A 16843-nucleotide genomic window follows, 5' to 3' on the forward strand; every position below is an offset into this window, starting at 1 on the left:
TGTTTCACAGGACACACAGATGCACTAAGATGTGGTGAAGTTACCACTATCCTGTTCAGGTGCCCACGAGTGTGGGATTGAGGATCGATTGTGAACGATCGATCTGTGATTATTCGTGCGTGAAAGAGCGACCCTGTGGAGTCTACCAGTGTGTCTAACCTTTGCCTGGGTTGGTAGACTATCACTTGAAGACAGTGCTCTTAAGTTGGTCAAGTCTGGCTAACCTGGAAGTTTCGGAGGACAACGGGAAGAATCGACGGTATCGGCTTACTTGAACAAGAACAACACCTCTCTCTCTCCATCACTACGCAACTGAACTGATTTCATTTACCAATCATCGTAAGACTGTATCCATTTACCCCCTAGGCTTGAAGAAGCTTGGTTTTTATATTTCCACATTTACATATATAATCATTGCTAACCTGTTTGCTATATCTGAATTTATATTACTGTATTGCGTAGTTACTAATAAAACAGTGTTAGTTAACAGCAATACCAGACTCCAAGGTGTTTTCCATTTCTGCTGGTTCTTTAACTCTGTTTCTCTTTCCATGGGCACTGCCTGACCTGCAGAGTGTTTCCAGCATTTTCTGTTTTTGTACATGAAATGTGGGCCCTTCGGTATTCCGTTGTGCTTGCAGAGTAAAAATAAGTGAAAGATTCAAAAAATAAAGTATGACGGTACTGGAAATCTGAACTAAAATTTTCAAAATGCTCTAAATTTTCAGTAAGTCAGGCAGCATCTATGCAGAGTTAATAGGTGGCAGCGGAGGCCAAGTCTTTACGTATTTGTAAGGCAGAGGCGGATAGATTTTTGATTGGTCAGGGCACGAAGGAACACAAGGAGAAGGCAGGAGATTGGGGCTGAGAGGGATAATGGATCAGCCATGATGAAATCGCGGAGCAGACTCGATGGGCCAAATGGCCTAATTCTGCTTCTATATCTTACGGTTTTATATTTCAGGTCAGTGATGTATGGCTCTATGTCTAGCTCGATCATCTTTCATTCCCAACAATCTGGTGACACCTTGTGCACAGCCGTTGCCCAGGCCCAACATTGCCCAACAAAGCAAGCTATTTTTCTTTTTATCAAGGCGGGGAAGAAGGCTCAGACACAATCCAAGGAGTATGCCAGCCTCCTAGGAACATCAAAGGACTGGCGATTAAGAGGCGACCTAAGGAAACAGCTCAGACTCCCTGAGCACATCTCCTCGACAATGCTTAGGCCAAACATAATGCTGCCGTCAGAGTCACCTAGACAGGTGGTCATGTTGGAGCTGACCGTTCCCTGGGAAGACCGGATGGAGGAGGCCCACGAAAGGAAAAAGACAAAGTATCAAAACATGGTTGAGGAGTGCTGCAGCAGGAGATGCTGGGTACACTGTATGCCCATGGAGGTGGGCTGCAGAGGGTTTGCTGTTTGAGCCCTCAACTGGATGGGCATCTCAAGATCCCAGAAGAGGAAAGCCATCAGGAGCACAATGGAGGCAACAGAGCAAGCCTTGAGATGGCTGTGGATCAGGAGGAGTGATCCGTGACAGAATGCTACTCAGACACAAATTGGGGCCTGATCAACCCCGGCTGGGTCACCCAGGTGAGGGCATCTGATGCTGACAGACCCGAAAGCACCCTGTGATCCCAGGTTACATCATGGATGATGTGCCTGAGTTCATCGCAAGATGTATCATTCTATCAGTGAGAGACCAGTGTGCAGCCATCTCAGCAAGGTTCAAATATCTCCATCAGTCTGGGCATTTTACAACCCGAATAGACGTGGCTGCAGTAAACATGGAAAACAGATGGATTGATCTTGATGTGTGAATGAGGCGTGTCAGATATACTTTATGTCTAGCCCCTCATCATTGCATGTTTGTACAAATAACAGTGCTTTCAATATAAAAATTTAAGTGAGTGTAAGTGTGCTCTTCTACACTGTCTAAATATTTTAATTATTAAAGATGTTTTAATTAATTGAATTCATTTCAAATTTCCAGCACAAGATTAAATTATTTAAATCTATTTGAATGTTTTTTTTAATATATCTATATCAATGATGTTTAAAAGCAGTTCAAAAATCTTTGGCAATCGTAAGCGTGTTCTGGAGTCAGTACCTGAGACTTGGTTGTTGCTCATCACTTGTCTATCCCAGCTTATGGGACCCTCCTTGAGTGTGGAGGGTCAGGCTGAATATCTACTGCAATTGAGCACCATGGATGGGAAATCTGGCAAAATGCCTGGGGCAGCATTATCCATTTTCATCTATAAACAGAAGCTGACGGTTTGAGAACATTTCAAGGTCTGTGGTGAGACCCAAAGGTTATGTGTGATCAGATTGCTTTGATTCTGAAGCTGATGTATCTTTGAACACAATATCTAATTCTTTTGTCATGAAATTTCTGTTCTTCTCTCCTGAACGTGCTATTTGCATTCATGTAAGCTAAAAGAAATCTGGAGTCCCCAGCTGCCTAAATTTAGGAATCCTTTTTCACACAATAAAGTATCTGATTAAGGGGTTCAGTGCGAATTTTGCAAAGGGCCTTTTAATCAGATAATTATTACATGTTCCATCAATTTATAGTTTCAGAAAATACATTTTAAGTACTTCTGTCTTAGTTTCAGTTTTAATAGAAAAGTAGTTCTTCATGGATTAACACTGACTGTGGTGTGTGCCAATACAATACTGCTAAAAAAAAGCCACTGTCTTATGACTGTTATGTAAGTTGTATGTGTAAATATCTTAGTGAACATTGAAAATGGAACATCCTGTTGTTATGTCTGCATGACAGACATCATAATATCCATAAATAAAACTCAGTAGATGGGACAACATTTTATAAAATAGAATTGCAAATGATTCACCTGCTTAATTGATGTGCAATATGCATATTCATTAGTCAAAAGGGGCTCACATATTGAAGGTAGATAAAATGCTTTGAATTCCAATTTGATTAATTAAATAAAAGGAACCCAGTGGTTAAGAGGAACTAACTGCGGTTACATAAGGTTCACAAAACAGGAACAGGCTATTCAATCCAACTGGTCTGTGCTGGTTTTTTATGTTCCTGACAAGCAGTTCTTCCACTTTAATCATCAAACTTAATTTGAATGTATTACTTTCTTACTCATGTGCCTTTCCCTACGGCCTTCATACTATCAGTGACGGGCACACCAGTTTGTAGTCGACTTTTACTCCAGACATAGGGCCTTCTTCTGTCTGCTTTAATTGATTTATTAGTAGCTATCTCATAAATGGCTACTGGTTCAGGAGTACAATGTACAAGACATTTTAAAAGTCTGGCTCTTGAACAGTTCACATCAATGAACTGCAGTTTATTGTGTTGTCAGAGAAGATTGCATTAAGAAGTATTTTGTGGGTACGGCTTACATTTTGCATAATTCTATAATTCACATGACTGCAAAATGAGTTGGCAAATTGGATGCTAATGGAATTAAAAACTGACTTGGTAATAGGAGAGAGGAGACCTTGGTGGTGGATTGGTTATATAATTGGAATAGTAGTGTATACAATAGGGCAGTGGTCCCCAACCACAGGGCCGCGGACCAGTACTGGGCTGCAAAGCATGTGCTACGGGGCCCCGAGGAAATGATATGAGTCAGCTGCACCTTTCCTCATTCCCTGTCATGCACTGTTGAACTTGAACATAGGGTTGCCAACTGTCCCGTATTTGCCGGGATATCCTGTATATTGGGCTAAATTGGTTTGTCCTGTATTTCCCCTGCTAAGTTAGAGCATTCCTATGAAACCTCTCGTGCCGAAATGGCGTGAAGCGAAGAAACAATTACCATTAATTTAGATGGGAAAAATTTTTGAGCGTTCCCAGACCCAAAAAATAACCTAACAAATCATACCAAATACAGGTAACACATAAAACTGAAAATAAATAATACTAACATAAAGTAAAAGCAGGAGTGATATGATAAATACACAGCATATATAAAGTAGAAATAATGTATGTACAGCATAGTCGGGAAGATGAAAGTAAAACCGATTAGTGGGGGGAAAAATCGGCACGTACGCGCATGCGCACATCACATGCACACGTCACGCATATGCACACAGGTGCCTGCGCAAGGCTTCATGGTCATGGTAGTCTTTCCTGGGGTAAAGTGTCCCGGGATTTGACTGCTACTTTTGTCCCTTATTTGGGAGTAAGAAAGTAAAAGACATGTTGAGGTGAGTTTAATCCTACTTGAACACCCCGCCCTCCCCCCGATCAGCCGGTCTGCAAGAATATTGTCAATATTAAATCGGACTGTGGTGCAAAAAGGGTTGGGGACCCCTGCAATAGGGATAAATAACTACAGGAGATACGATTAATGCAGAAGGTATGATTAAAAGCTTTGCTGATGACATAAACATTATTGGAGTTGTGGATAGTGAAGAGGATAGTTTTAGACTATATCAACTGATAGATTGTAATGATAGTGTAATGATAGATAGAATTTAATCCTGATAAGTGCAAAGTGATGTGGTTTGAGAAATCAAACTAGGATAGACATATACTGTGAATGATGGGGCCCTTTGAAGTGTTGACGAACAAAGGCACTTTAGTATATAAATCCAAAGATCCCAGAAGGTGGCAGCACACATAAATAGGTTTGTAAAGCAGGCATATAGAATGAATATAAGAGCTGGGTTGTTATGGCACAGCTTTATAAATCTTTTTGAGGCCAATTCTGGAATATCTTGGGACATCTTAGTTGCTGCAGTAGAGAACAGACATGATTGTGCTGGAGACAATGCAAAGGAAATTCACCATGATTTTGCCTGGGATAAAGTATTTCATTTGTCAGAAAAGACTGGATAGGCTTGAATTATTATCCTTGCAACAGAGAAGGCTGATGGAGTCCTGATAGAATTGTAAACAATTGCATGGACAATAGTAAACTCTTTCTCTTGACAGAAGTTTAAGGAGTAAGAGGTTTAGGGAGATAAGAGGAAGAATCCCTTAGCTCAGATCTTGGTTGAAGTGCACTCAGAATGCAGAGACTTGCACAATACAGTGGATTCTGGTTAATTGGGACACATCAGGACCAGCAGATTTCGGCCTAATCAAGCGGCTGCCCCAATTAACCAAAATGTCATGGAAATAGTTAAAAGGAATAAAAAGATAAAGTACTTTTTAACTGAATAACTATTTATATATTTAAATGAAATTCAGAACAAGGTAGAACACTACTACTACCTCTACAGTACCATAAAACTGTATTAGTTCCTAATAGTTAGTGATGGAGGTATTCATCTGCTGTGCTCTTTTGATTGACTGTAATTGAATAAAATCAGGAGACACCTAGTGCAGAAAATGGACTGCCTTCATACAATGTTTTAGACGACTGGATCCTCCAAATACTCATTTCCGTTGTAACATTTAAGATGGTTGTCGATACTTTTGTAATTCCTAACTTGTTGAAGTAGTGAAATCATTTCACTTTCATTCCCGGCCATTTCTGAGCCTGAAAGTTTGAAACTACACTGAGCAAAACAGATCTGAATTGTCTTACTGCTTATTTCTCGCCAATGATCAGTGACAAAAATCACTGCTTTTTGAACACAAACACACGCTATTTAAAAACTGATTGCTCTAAGCATGGAGTAGTGTCCCATGGCTACGCAAGTGCACACGACTGACGCTAGTTAGAAATTTTTGGGTAAAGTCTCCTACCCCAGTTCAGTGGCATCGTGTCACAAATTAGTGAAGGGAATCCCGGCTATTTTCTCAGTTTAGTTTTCGTTCTTTACGAGTTGTGAAATGAATGGCTGCCCCAATTAACCGATGGCCCAATGAACTAGAATCCCCTGCATTTTAGTAAGTATCTAGGCACTTGTGATATTTACTGGGAGCGCTGAAGACGAAGGGCCCGAAACATTGTTGAGGATCCCTACCATCCATCCCACAATTTCTTTGACCCACTACTATCAGGAAGGAGGTGCAGGAGCATGAGGACCAGGAAGCTAGACTCAGTAACAGCTTCTGCCCTTAGGCTGTAAGGCGAATGAAAACCCTACCACTCATCACTAGGAGTTTACTGTTTACTGTTCACCTGTGCTGCGCACTACATGCATTTTTGAATTATATTTTATTAACTATTTATGGTAATATTGTGTTTTATAAGCAGTATGTGATTTTTTTTTTGTGGGTGGGCTGTGTTCTGGAGGAACGTTGTTTCATTAGGTTGAATGTATGTACAGTTGGAGGACAATGAACCTGAACTTGGAACGTGAACAAATACTTGAATCACTGATAAGTGGGATTAGAATAGATGGGTACTTGTTGGTCAGCATGGGCATGGATGCTGAAGGGCCTTCTATCTATGCTCTATAATTAGGACTCTCAAACTACCAGCATTACTGCCATGCAAATTGATACTAAAACGAGAATTTCTGTGCATATGTTGTTTAACACAAAGGGTTCAGGCCTCCTCTGTAGGCTGTAGTGTTTGCGGCATTCTCCATGGCAAAAAAAAATTAAATTACCTTACTTGAAATTAAGCTGCTTGTAGACAAAAATTGTACATCCCCCAATTGCAGGACTCTGCAAAGAATGGTGCAGTCAGCCCAGCGCATCTGTGTGTGTGTGTGTGTGTGGGGTGTGTGTGTGTGTGTGTGTGTGTGTGTGTGTGTGGTGTGTGTGTGTGTGTATGGTGTGTGTGTGTGTGTGTGTGTGTGTGTGTGTGTGTGTGTGTGTGTGTGTGTGTGTGTGGTGTGTGTGTGTGTGTGTGTGTGTGTGTGTGTGTGTGTGTGTGTGTGTGTGTGTATGGTGTGTGTGTGTGTGTGTGGTGTGTGTGTGTGTGTGTGTGTGTATGGTGTGTGTGTGTGTGTGTGGTGTGTGTGTGTGTGTATGGTGTGTGTGTGTGGGGTGTGTGTGTGTGTGTGTGTGTATGGTGTGTGTGTGTGTGTGTGTATGGTGTGTGTGTGTGTGGTGTGTGTGTGTGTGTGTGTGTGTGTGTGTGTGTGTGTGTGTGTGTGTGTGTGTGTGTGTGTGTGTGTGTGTGTGTATGGTGTGTGTGTGTGTGTGTGTGTGTGTATGGTGTGTGTGTGTGTGTGTGTGTGTGTGTGTGTGTATGTGTGTGTGTGTGTGTGTGTGTATGGTGTGTGTGTGTGTGTGTGTGTGTGTGTGTGTATGGTGTGTGTGTGTGTGTGTGTGTGTATGGTGTGTGTGTGTGTGTGTGTGTGTATGGTGTGTGTGTGTATGGTGTGTGTGTGTGTGTGTGTGTGTGTGTGTGTGTGTATGTGTGTGTGTGTGTGTGTGTGTGTGTGTGTGTGTATGGTGTGTGTGGTGTGTGTGTGTATGGTGTGTGTGTGTGTGTGTGTGTGTGTGTGTATGGTGTGTGTGGTGTGTGTGTGTGTGTGTGGTGTGTGTGTGTGTGTGTGTGTGTGTGTATGGTGTGTGTGTGTGTGTGTGTGTGTATGTGTGTGTGTGTGTGTATGGTGTGTGTGTATGGTGTGTGTGTGTGTGTGTGTATGGTGTGTGTATGGTGTGTGTGTGTGTGTGTGTGTGTATGGTGTGTGTGTGTGTGTGTGTGTGTGTGTGTGTGTATGGTGTGTGTGTGTGTGTGTGTGTGTGTGTGTGTGGTGTGTATGGTGTGTGTGTGTGTGTGTGTGTGTGGGGTGTGTGTGTGTGTGTGTGTGTGTGTGTGTGTGTATGGTGTGTGTGTGTGTGTGTGTGTGTGTGTGTGTGTGTGTGTGTGTGTGTGTGTGTGTGTATGGTGTGTGTGTGTGTATGGTGTGTGTGTGTGTGTGTGTGTGTGTGTGTGTGTGTGTGTGTGTGTGTGTGTGTGTGTGTATGGTGTGTGTGTGTGTGTGTGTGTGTGTGTGTGTGTGTGTGTGTGTGTGTGTGTGTGTGTGTGTATGGTGTGTGTGTGTGTATGTGTGTGTGTGTGTGTGTGTGTGTGTGTGTGTGTGTGTGTATGGTGTGTGTGTGTGTGTGTGTGGTCGACCAAGGGTACTGCGCCTCTGGTAGTCACTGGTTTGTCGAGCAGCGTTGACTGTGGCTATTGAGGCCAATCCTGGAACGGCAGGCTTTGCCACAGTTGCTTCCCACTATTCAGGATATTTACAAAGACAGGTGTGTAAAAAGGGCCCGGAGGATCATTGGGGACCTGTGTCACCCCAACTACAAACTGTTCCAGCTGCTACCATCCAGCAAACGGTACGCAGCATAAAAGCCAGGACCAACAGGCTCCCGAACAACTTCTTCCACCAGGCCATCAGACTGATTAATTCATGCTGATACAAATGTATTTCTATGTTATATTTACTGTCCTGTTGTACATGCTATTTACTATAAACTACACATTTAGATAGAGATGTAATGTGAAGATTTTTACTCCTCACGTTAAGAAGGATGTAAGTAATAAAGTCAATTCAACTGATGTAAAATCCCTGAAAATCTTCTGTTTTAAGTTTTGAGGCCCAAGTGATATTTTATTTGCATACAAAACTGTAAGTAATCCTTAGCTATCTATTGAGCTGTGAATAGGGTTGGGAATGTTATTTCCTCATATGGATGAATAAAAGTATAAATAATTCTAAATTTATTTTTGCTTTTTAAACATTTTGCTTATCATTCTTCAGCGTCTATCTTCATCCCCTGTGCAGTACATTATATGTCCCATTCTTCATCTGGCGTTCTTTATAAGACTTAAAAACAATTGAAAATTATGTTTTATTTGCTTCCTGATAGGTTGTTATGAGTTACTTAATGGGTTTTGTTTCTCAGTAATCCTCCAGAAATGGCATCTGATGACGGCAAACCAAAAGAAAAAATCCTCTGATCTCAGCAGGGAGATCAAAGGGTTTCCTTGGGATCTTCCTTCAAGGCCAGTGGAGCATACCCTTTCTTTATCACTGGTGTCAAATTATGGAACGTTATCTTTCATCATGTTAATCTGTTTAGCAGATTGGTTCCCAACCATTTTGCTCATATTTATTAAAATACTTCTCCTGTTCCGTCATAAACAACTGATGATGTCATGATTTGCTCCTTTTTGGGATCTCTATGGCCATTTGATTGAGCATAGCAAGTGTATATTTACTTCCACTGTTTTAATGATTTTTTAAACTTCTAAAATACCCTATAGTTAAAGCCACAAAACTCTCTGTAACTTTGATAGCTCTTCCAAGGGGCTCATGCACCCTGAGCTAGGGACCAGTAGAAAGAGCAGAGTTCCTAATAACACACATAAAAGTTGCTGGTGAACGCAGCAGGCCAGGCAGCATCTCTAGGAAGAGGTACAGTCGACATTTTGGGCCGAGACCCTTCGTCAGGACTAACTGAAAGAAGAGCTAGAGTTCCTAATGTTGCTTTTTCTTTTTAAATTCCTTAAACTGAAATTTGCAAATAGAAATCTTAATTTGCAGTATCACTATAATGACTGATACAATTATGCTCAGTGATTTTGCAATCAGTCAAGTCATCTATCATAGCAAAAAGTTATTAACAAAGTGGTGAATAAGAAAAATAAACAAGTTTTTGGTCAGAACTAAATAACTAACTCACAAACACGAGGAAATCTGCAGATACTGGAATTTCAAGTAACAGACATAAAAGTTGCTGGTGAACGCAGCAGGCCAGGCAGCATCTCTAGAAAGACGTGCAGTCGACGTTTCGGGCCGAGACCCTTCGTCAGTACGGGTGGGTCCTGACGAAGGGTCTCGGCCCAAAATGTTGACTGTACCTCTTCCTAGAGATGCTGCCTGGCCTGCTGTGTTCACCAGCAACTTTTATGTGTGTTGTAACTAACTCACAATCCCATTTAATTTGGAAGATTAATAACAGAGTGGTAGATTAATTTAAATGTTATGACTGAAGTTTGGTTTTGATAATCTAGCAGTGCATAAATCCTAATGTTTATTTGCAGCATATGTTGTGATGCTATTTTCACAGAGAGTAACTAACTAACTATGTTATGATGCTCCTTGACCAGCCACAAGCTCTATCACATTTGTTATTAAGCTAACACAATGTTCTAGATTTCATTCGTGGCTGAATCAGGTTTATTCAGATTAACCATTAGCTCTCATGGCAATTTGGCCTCAATGCTTGATACAGATTAACAATAACTGTTCCAGTAAAAGCTTTATGCATGTGATGTCATGTAAAGGTAGGCTCTGACCTAAATGTGTAATCTATTTATGAAGTTTGGATGAATGACCCAGTTCACTTCTAAATATACTTACACTCAGTGGCCATTTTATTAGGTACTTCTTGTACTCAATAGAGTAACCACTGGGTGGATGTTTGTGGTCTTCTGCTGCTGTATCCCACCCACTTCAAGTCTGGATGCGCTTGTGTTCAGAAATGCTCTTCTGCACGCCACTGTTGTAACTTTTGTTTTTTTGAGTTATTGTCGCCTTTCTGGCAGCCTGAACCAGTCTGGTCATTCTCCTCTGACCTCTGTCATTAGCAAGGCATTTTTTACCCACAGAACTGCCACTCACTGGATGCTTTTCATTTCTCAAACCATTTTCCACTACGACACAGGTGTGCGTGAAAATCCCAGGGGATCAACAGTTTCTGAGTTACTCAAAGCACCACCTCTGACACCTACAATTATTCTGCTATGAAAGTCACCTTTCCTCCCCATCCTGATGTCTGGTCTGAACAACAACTGAAGCTCTTGACCACCTGTGCATTGAGTTGCTGCCACGTGATTGGCCGATTAGATATTTGCATTAACAAGCAGGTGCATAGGTACAACTAATAAAGTGGCCGCTGAGTGTAGTTCATAAGAACAGAAGAGAGTTGACAATAATGGCAACTTGCTCGGAGACACAGCATTGAAATCCATATTTGGAAGCTAAAGTTCAATGCTTAGCTCTGGATAAGCATAAAATATAGAAGAAAAGGTTTGGAATTGTCCCCTTAAAATGTGATTATCGTTAGATATTATAACAAAATTAAAAAGGATTTAAGATTTATCTTCTTTCTCTTTTTTCTCTCTCACTTGCTTCCATCTTCATTCTCTCTTTACGCAAAATGTGAGTTTCCTTACATAATTTTACAATGAAGAGAATATTCTGTGTTATACTTCCTGGTATAGACCTGGATTTTGATTTCATTTGAACCAAATTTCAGAAGTGGAGAAATATGTGCAGCGACTATCATGAGTAGACAAAAAGGTTGGCCTATACAGTATGTGGCTGGTCAAAGTGCCTTTACTGTGCTGTATGACTCTATGATGAATCAAATTCACATTTACTACAAACAATTGATAGCAAATTTCTATCCTTGCAAAATTTCAGAAAATGCAGCATCAATTGTGTAAAGTAATAAGATAATGGCAAGATCACGTGCTTTAGATAAGATAAATAATTAGGCCGATCCAACACATCCTTCCACATCATCTAAAGTCTTTGGACAGTAATATCTAACTGCCACCTGCCTGATCTCAGAGACTGCCCCACACAAGCCAATTTTAGAAAATACCCCATGAATGAATGATATTTTATATACTGTAAATAAATGCTTCCTGACATTTGTCTTTAGTTACTCTGACTTCTCCTCTTTCTTTCCAGTCCTGATAAAGGGTCTTGGCCCAAAACGCTGACTGTTTACTCTTATCCATAGATGCTGCCTGGCCTGCTGAGTTCTTCCAGCATTTTGTGTGTCTTGCTTTGGATTATCAGTATCTGAAGATTTTCTCATGTTTGTGATTTGCCTTTCGTTTACTAGTCAAAATTTAGTCAGAATACGCAGTCAGAAACAGTGATTTCCATTAACCCACTGTATTTTTAATATTCAGTACACCTTGTCACGTCTATTCTTCTGCTGTTATTTTTAAACCGTAACAGGACTTTTCTTAAATCTTTCTCCATAATTTAATCCTGTAACTTTAAGGATCATCCATGTTGGCTGTTGAAGTGTCCAGCAATTTGGTTGCCTCTCTGTGATGAGAATTGAATGTGGTATCCTAGTTCTAGTATGAACAGAATTCTTGCCACTTCATTGTAATAACAATTGATTGATCTACCGAACCATGGCTTTGTCAGCTTCAGCGTTGTCCATTTCAATTATCTCTTCTGCCTGGCCTCTCACTCACAACAACCCCAAAACCATAAATATAAAGACGTGTTTCACAGAGCAAACAAATGTTCACTTATGTATAAACATTGACCTGCATTAACACAAACAACAGGAATTCTGCAGATGCTGGAAATTCAAGCAACACACATAAAAGTTGCTGGTGAACGCAGCAGGCCAGGCAGCATCTCTAGGAAGAGGTACAGTCCGAAACGTAGACTGTACCTCTTCCTAGAGATGCTGCCTGGCCTGCTGCGTTCACTAACAACTTTTATGTGTGTGACCTGCATTAACACTTGGTTTGCTATTTTTATTTGATCATTCGGAAGATGTGTGCTTCACTAACAAAACCAGAATATCTTGCCTATCTCTATCTGCCGTTTGGAATGTTGACAACCTCTTTGAACCCCTACAATCCTTTACCAGAAGGGAGAACAGAGCAGCTTGCCAACCTATAAAGAAAGCAATTAAAGTCAACCACATTGCTATGGATCTGCAAATTGACCAGACCTAATAAGGAGACAGGATTCCTTTCCTAAAGGTATTTGTGAATCAGATAGGTTTCAAAACATCAATCCGGTGTTCACTGTTTACTTTTACTAATATTAGACACTTAACACATTGATTTATTAAGCTAAGTTTATATAGTGCCTGGCTTTGAACTCTTCACCCCATATCGCCAGAGTGGGTTCACCAGGGTATTGTCTGGGATGGTATATTCAAGTTCAATTTCAAGTTTATTGTCATTCGACCATATACATGTATACTGTCAAATGAAACATTGTTCCTCTGGGGCTAAAGCACATTTCGTTATGGTCCAGCACACACACTCAGAGAAGAAAATTAGCACATCTCCTAGAGTGGCATGGCCTGAAGATTGACAGGTTGACATGAAGTGCAAGCTGCATGTTTATGTAAGACAGTATAATACCACTGGCCCTATTATAATACAACAAGTAGTCATATAAATATGTACAAAGGCAGCAATAAAAGATTAAACCAGTGCTGGATGCAAGTTTGCCTGTGAGTTGGGAAGCTGGGGGTGGGGGATTTGCAGGACATTTAGACAGGGTGTACATGTGTGCTGGGCAACAGTATATTTAAGTTATGGGGAAATATTGGACAAATGGGGCATGTTTCCTCGATTGAAGAAGCTGACTGGGGCTTGACAAAGATATGCAGAATTATTATAGGGTAATAGTAAGAATTTTCCACATTGCAGAGAGGTGTCCAAGACCAGAGGGAAGAGGTTTAGGTGAGGGGTAACAGGGAGTTGGAGGAAGAAATTATTCACCCAAATGATGGTTTCACTCTGGATTGCAATGCCTGGGGAAATAGTGGAGGCAGATGCTCTTACTACATTTAAGAGCACTCAAACTGGAAAGCAGACCAGGGCAAATGGGATTGGTACTTGATAGTTAGCGTAGACATGATGAACAGAAGGGCCTTTTTTGCTGTATGTCTATATCATTGATATGGGTCTCTGACTTACCAGTCTACTGACTTTATCACTATGCTAACATACCCACCTAATCTAACAGACTCATTCCCATGTTCAGAACTCATTATGGTTTTGCCTCATTGATTCCCTGTAACCTTCTCCATTTCTAAACCCTATGACAGCTCAACATTCCTTCAATTCCAGCTTCTTGTGAATTCCAGACTCTTCAGTCTATTGGTGGGCATGCCTTTAGTCACAAGAGATGCTGCTATTCCTTATGTAAGAATTTCCTTAAATCCCAACTCCTTGGCCAAGCCTCTATAGACCAGTATTACACTGCAGTCTATATCAATCTGATTCCATTATTAGTGATAACTAGGGTAGTTTGATTTAGTATTTTCACAGTACTGCATCCATACATTATTGTGATGCAGTTTTGAGTTTTCTCTCTAATTGAAGTATTGTATGGAGTTCAAATCCTAGTGCTAAAGCTGTGGAAATTATTATATTTATTTATTTGTTTGTTTATTGACATGCAGAGTGGAATAAGCCCTCCCAGTCCTTTGAGCCACAGCGCCCAGCAATCCCCCAATTTAATACTAGCCTAATGGTTGTCAAGAAGGCTTATGGAATGTTTATTTTTATTAGTCGAGGCACTGAGTTTAAAAGTCGGGCAGTTATGTTGCAACTTTATAAAACTCTGGTTAAGCCACATCTGGGGTAGTACGTACAGTTCTGGTTACCCCACTATAGGAAGGATGCTGAGGCTATGGAGAGGATGCAGAAGAGGTTTACCGGGATGCTGCCTAGTTTAGAGGGCATGTGCTATCATAAGAGGTTGGATAAACTTGGGTTGTTTTCTCTGGAGTGCTGGAGGCTGAGAAGAGATCTGATAGAGGTTTACAAGATTATCAGAGGCATAGATAGAGCGGAAAGAGAGTATCAGTTTCCCAGGGTTGAAATGTCTAATTACAGAGGGCATGCATTGAAGCTGAGGGGGTTAAGTTCAAAGGGAGCATGAGGAGTAAGTTTTCTTTTACTCAGAGAGTCGTGGATGTCTGGAATGCACTAACTGGTGTGGTGACAGAGGCAATTATATTAGAGACTTTTAAGAGAAGTTTGGATAGGCACATGGCTGTAATGAAGATGGAGGGATATGGACATGGTGTAGGCAGAAAGGATTAGTGTTTGGGTTTTAAAATTTTTTTTTAGCACAACATTGTCAGCCGAATGACCTGCTCCTATGCTGTAGTGTTCTATGTTTTATGTTCTAATCATGGGACAATTTACAATGATAATTAGCCTATCATCTTTGGGCTCTCAGAGGAAACTGAAGCACCTGGAGGAAACCCACATGGTCACGGCGAGAACGTGCAAACTCTTTACTGACAGCAACGGTAAAGCGTTGTGCTAACCACGATGCTACTGTGCATAAAAAAAAGTTATTAAATAAATCCAGACTTTAAAAGAAATGCTAACTAACAATGGTCATGAAGCCATGGAATTGGAATTGGAATTAATTTACTTTTATCACACATACCTAGGTAAAGTGATAGGCTTGTCTTGCATACTGTTCATATAGATCAAATAATTACAAGTGAGTGCTTTCAGGCTTTTGCGTCTTCTGCCTGATGGGAAACAGGAGCAGAGTGAATGTTGGGAGTGAGTGGTGTCTTTGATTATGATGGCTGTTTTACCGAGGCAGCAAGAAGTATAGACAGAGTCCATGTAGGAGAGGTTCGTTTCTGTGATGTTCCGAGCTGCGTCCACAACTCTTCAGTTTCTTACAGTCACTGAAAGCAAGCAGTTTCCAAAACAAGCCCTGATGCATCCAGATCAGTTGCTTTCTATGGTGCATTGATACAAAGTAGTAAGGGTCGATGGGGACATGCCAAATTTCTTTAGCCTCTTTAAGAAATAGAGGCATTGGTGAGCTCGATGGTTAGAAACCACCAGCCACAGAGGTACAGTGACATAGTGGTCAACTTACAGTGGGGCCAGACAATCAAGGGAACCAAACAATGCAGGAGGGGAATGTAAGTTCTGGAATGAAATGCTGGTGTCACTACTGGTTTACCATTAAAACACCTGTCTGAATCTTGGTTCACCGGTGTGATTAACCTCCTCTTCTTCTTCTTGGACCCTTAGCTTCCAGTGGAGCACAGACCATCGATGACCTCCTGTTTCTATCATCCTTTGTTCTGACCCATTTTCTCGATGATGGACCAGGAGTGTCCCCATCATCTAATTTCAGCCTTGATACCTCTCTTCCACGTGTTTTTTGGACGAACCTTTTCCCTCTTTCCTTGGGGATTCCATTTTAATGCCTACCTGGAGATGTTGTTTGGCTTCCACAGGTGTGACCAATCCACTCCATTCCTGTTTGCATATTTGTATCTGTACAGATTCCTGTTTGGTGTTTCCCATGGTGTCTGGTCCATTACTTTGTCAGTTCATCTGATGTTTAGGATTCTTTTCAGGCACTGGTCAATGAAAGTCTGCAGTTCTTGTAGGGCCTTGACCACTAACTCCACCATGCTGTGTCGAAGACCAAATGTAGATAAAATGAAAGTGATGAAGGTAAACTGCTATAGACCTTTAGCGATAGAATATAGAAACACAGCACATTACAGGCCCTTCGGCCCACAATTTTATGCTGATCATGTAACTTACTCTAGAGACTGCCTAGAATTTCCCTCGTGCATAGCCCTCTATTTTTCTAAGCTCCATGTACCTGTCTAAGAGGCTTTTAAAAGACGCTATTGTATCCGCTTCTACCACTGCCACCGACAGTGCATTCCACGCACCACACTCTCTGTGTGAAAAACTTACCCCCGACACCCACTCAGCACCTATTTCCAAGCAGCTTAAAACTATGCCCCCTCGTGTCAGCCCTAGGAAAAACCCTCTGGCTTTCCACATGATCAATGCCCCTCATCATTTTATACACCTCTGTCAGGTCACCTCTCATCCTCCGTCGCTCCAAGGAGAAAAGATATTCTCATAAGGTATGCCCTCCAATCCAGGCAACATCCTTGTAAATCTCCTCTGCACTATCTCTATAGCATTCACTGCAGTGGTGAGTAATACTAACCTGGAAGAAGTGACTTCCTTTGTCTATCTTGGAAGCATTGTGAGTATATATGGTGGAATGTCAAAGCCAGGATTAACAAGGCCAGAGTAGTTTTCTTCAAGGCCATCTTGAAGAAAGTGTGGACATCCAGAGTCATATCAAGGAAAACCAAAGTCAACTTCTTCAACTCAAATGTTAAAACTGTGTGATTAACTATCAGCTATAATAACTACAGTTCATTTGCTCATGGGCAATAAATGTTAGTCTTCTAATATTGACATCTAC

The 16843-nt window shown here is 41.1% G+C and overlaps 1 protein-coding gene across 1 annotated transcript in view; it reads left to right on the forward strand.

The window, feature by feature from the left end:
* elapor1 (endosome-lysosome associated apoptosis and autophagy regulator 1) overlaps nt 1-16843 on the forward strand; it is a 141477-nt gene that overhangs the window by 2304 nt on the left and 122330 nt on the right. The gene's annotated exons all lie outside the window — the stretch shown is intronic.

Source organism: Mobula hypostoma, chromosome 13 (assembly GCF_963921235.1).
Source record: "Mobula hypostoma chromosome 13, sMobHyp1.1, whole genome shotgun sequence".
NCBI classification, from domain to species: Eukaryota; Metazoa; Chordata; class Chondrichthyes; order Myliobatiformes; family Myliobatidae; genus Mobula; species Mobula hypostoma.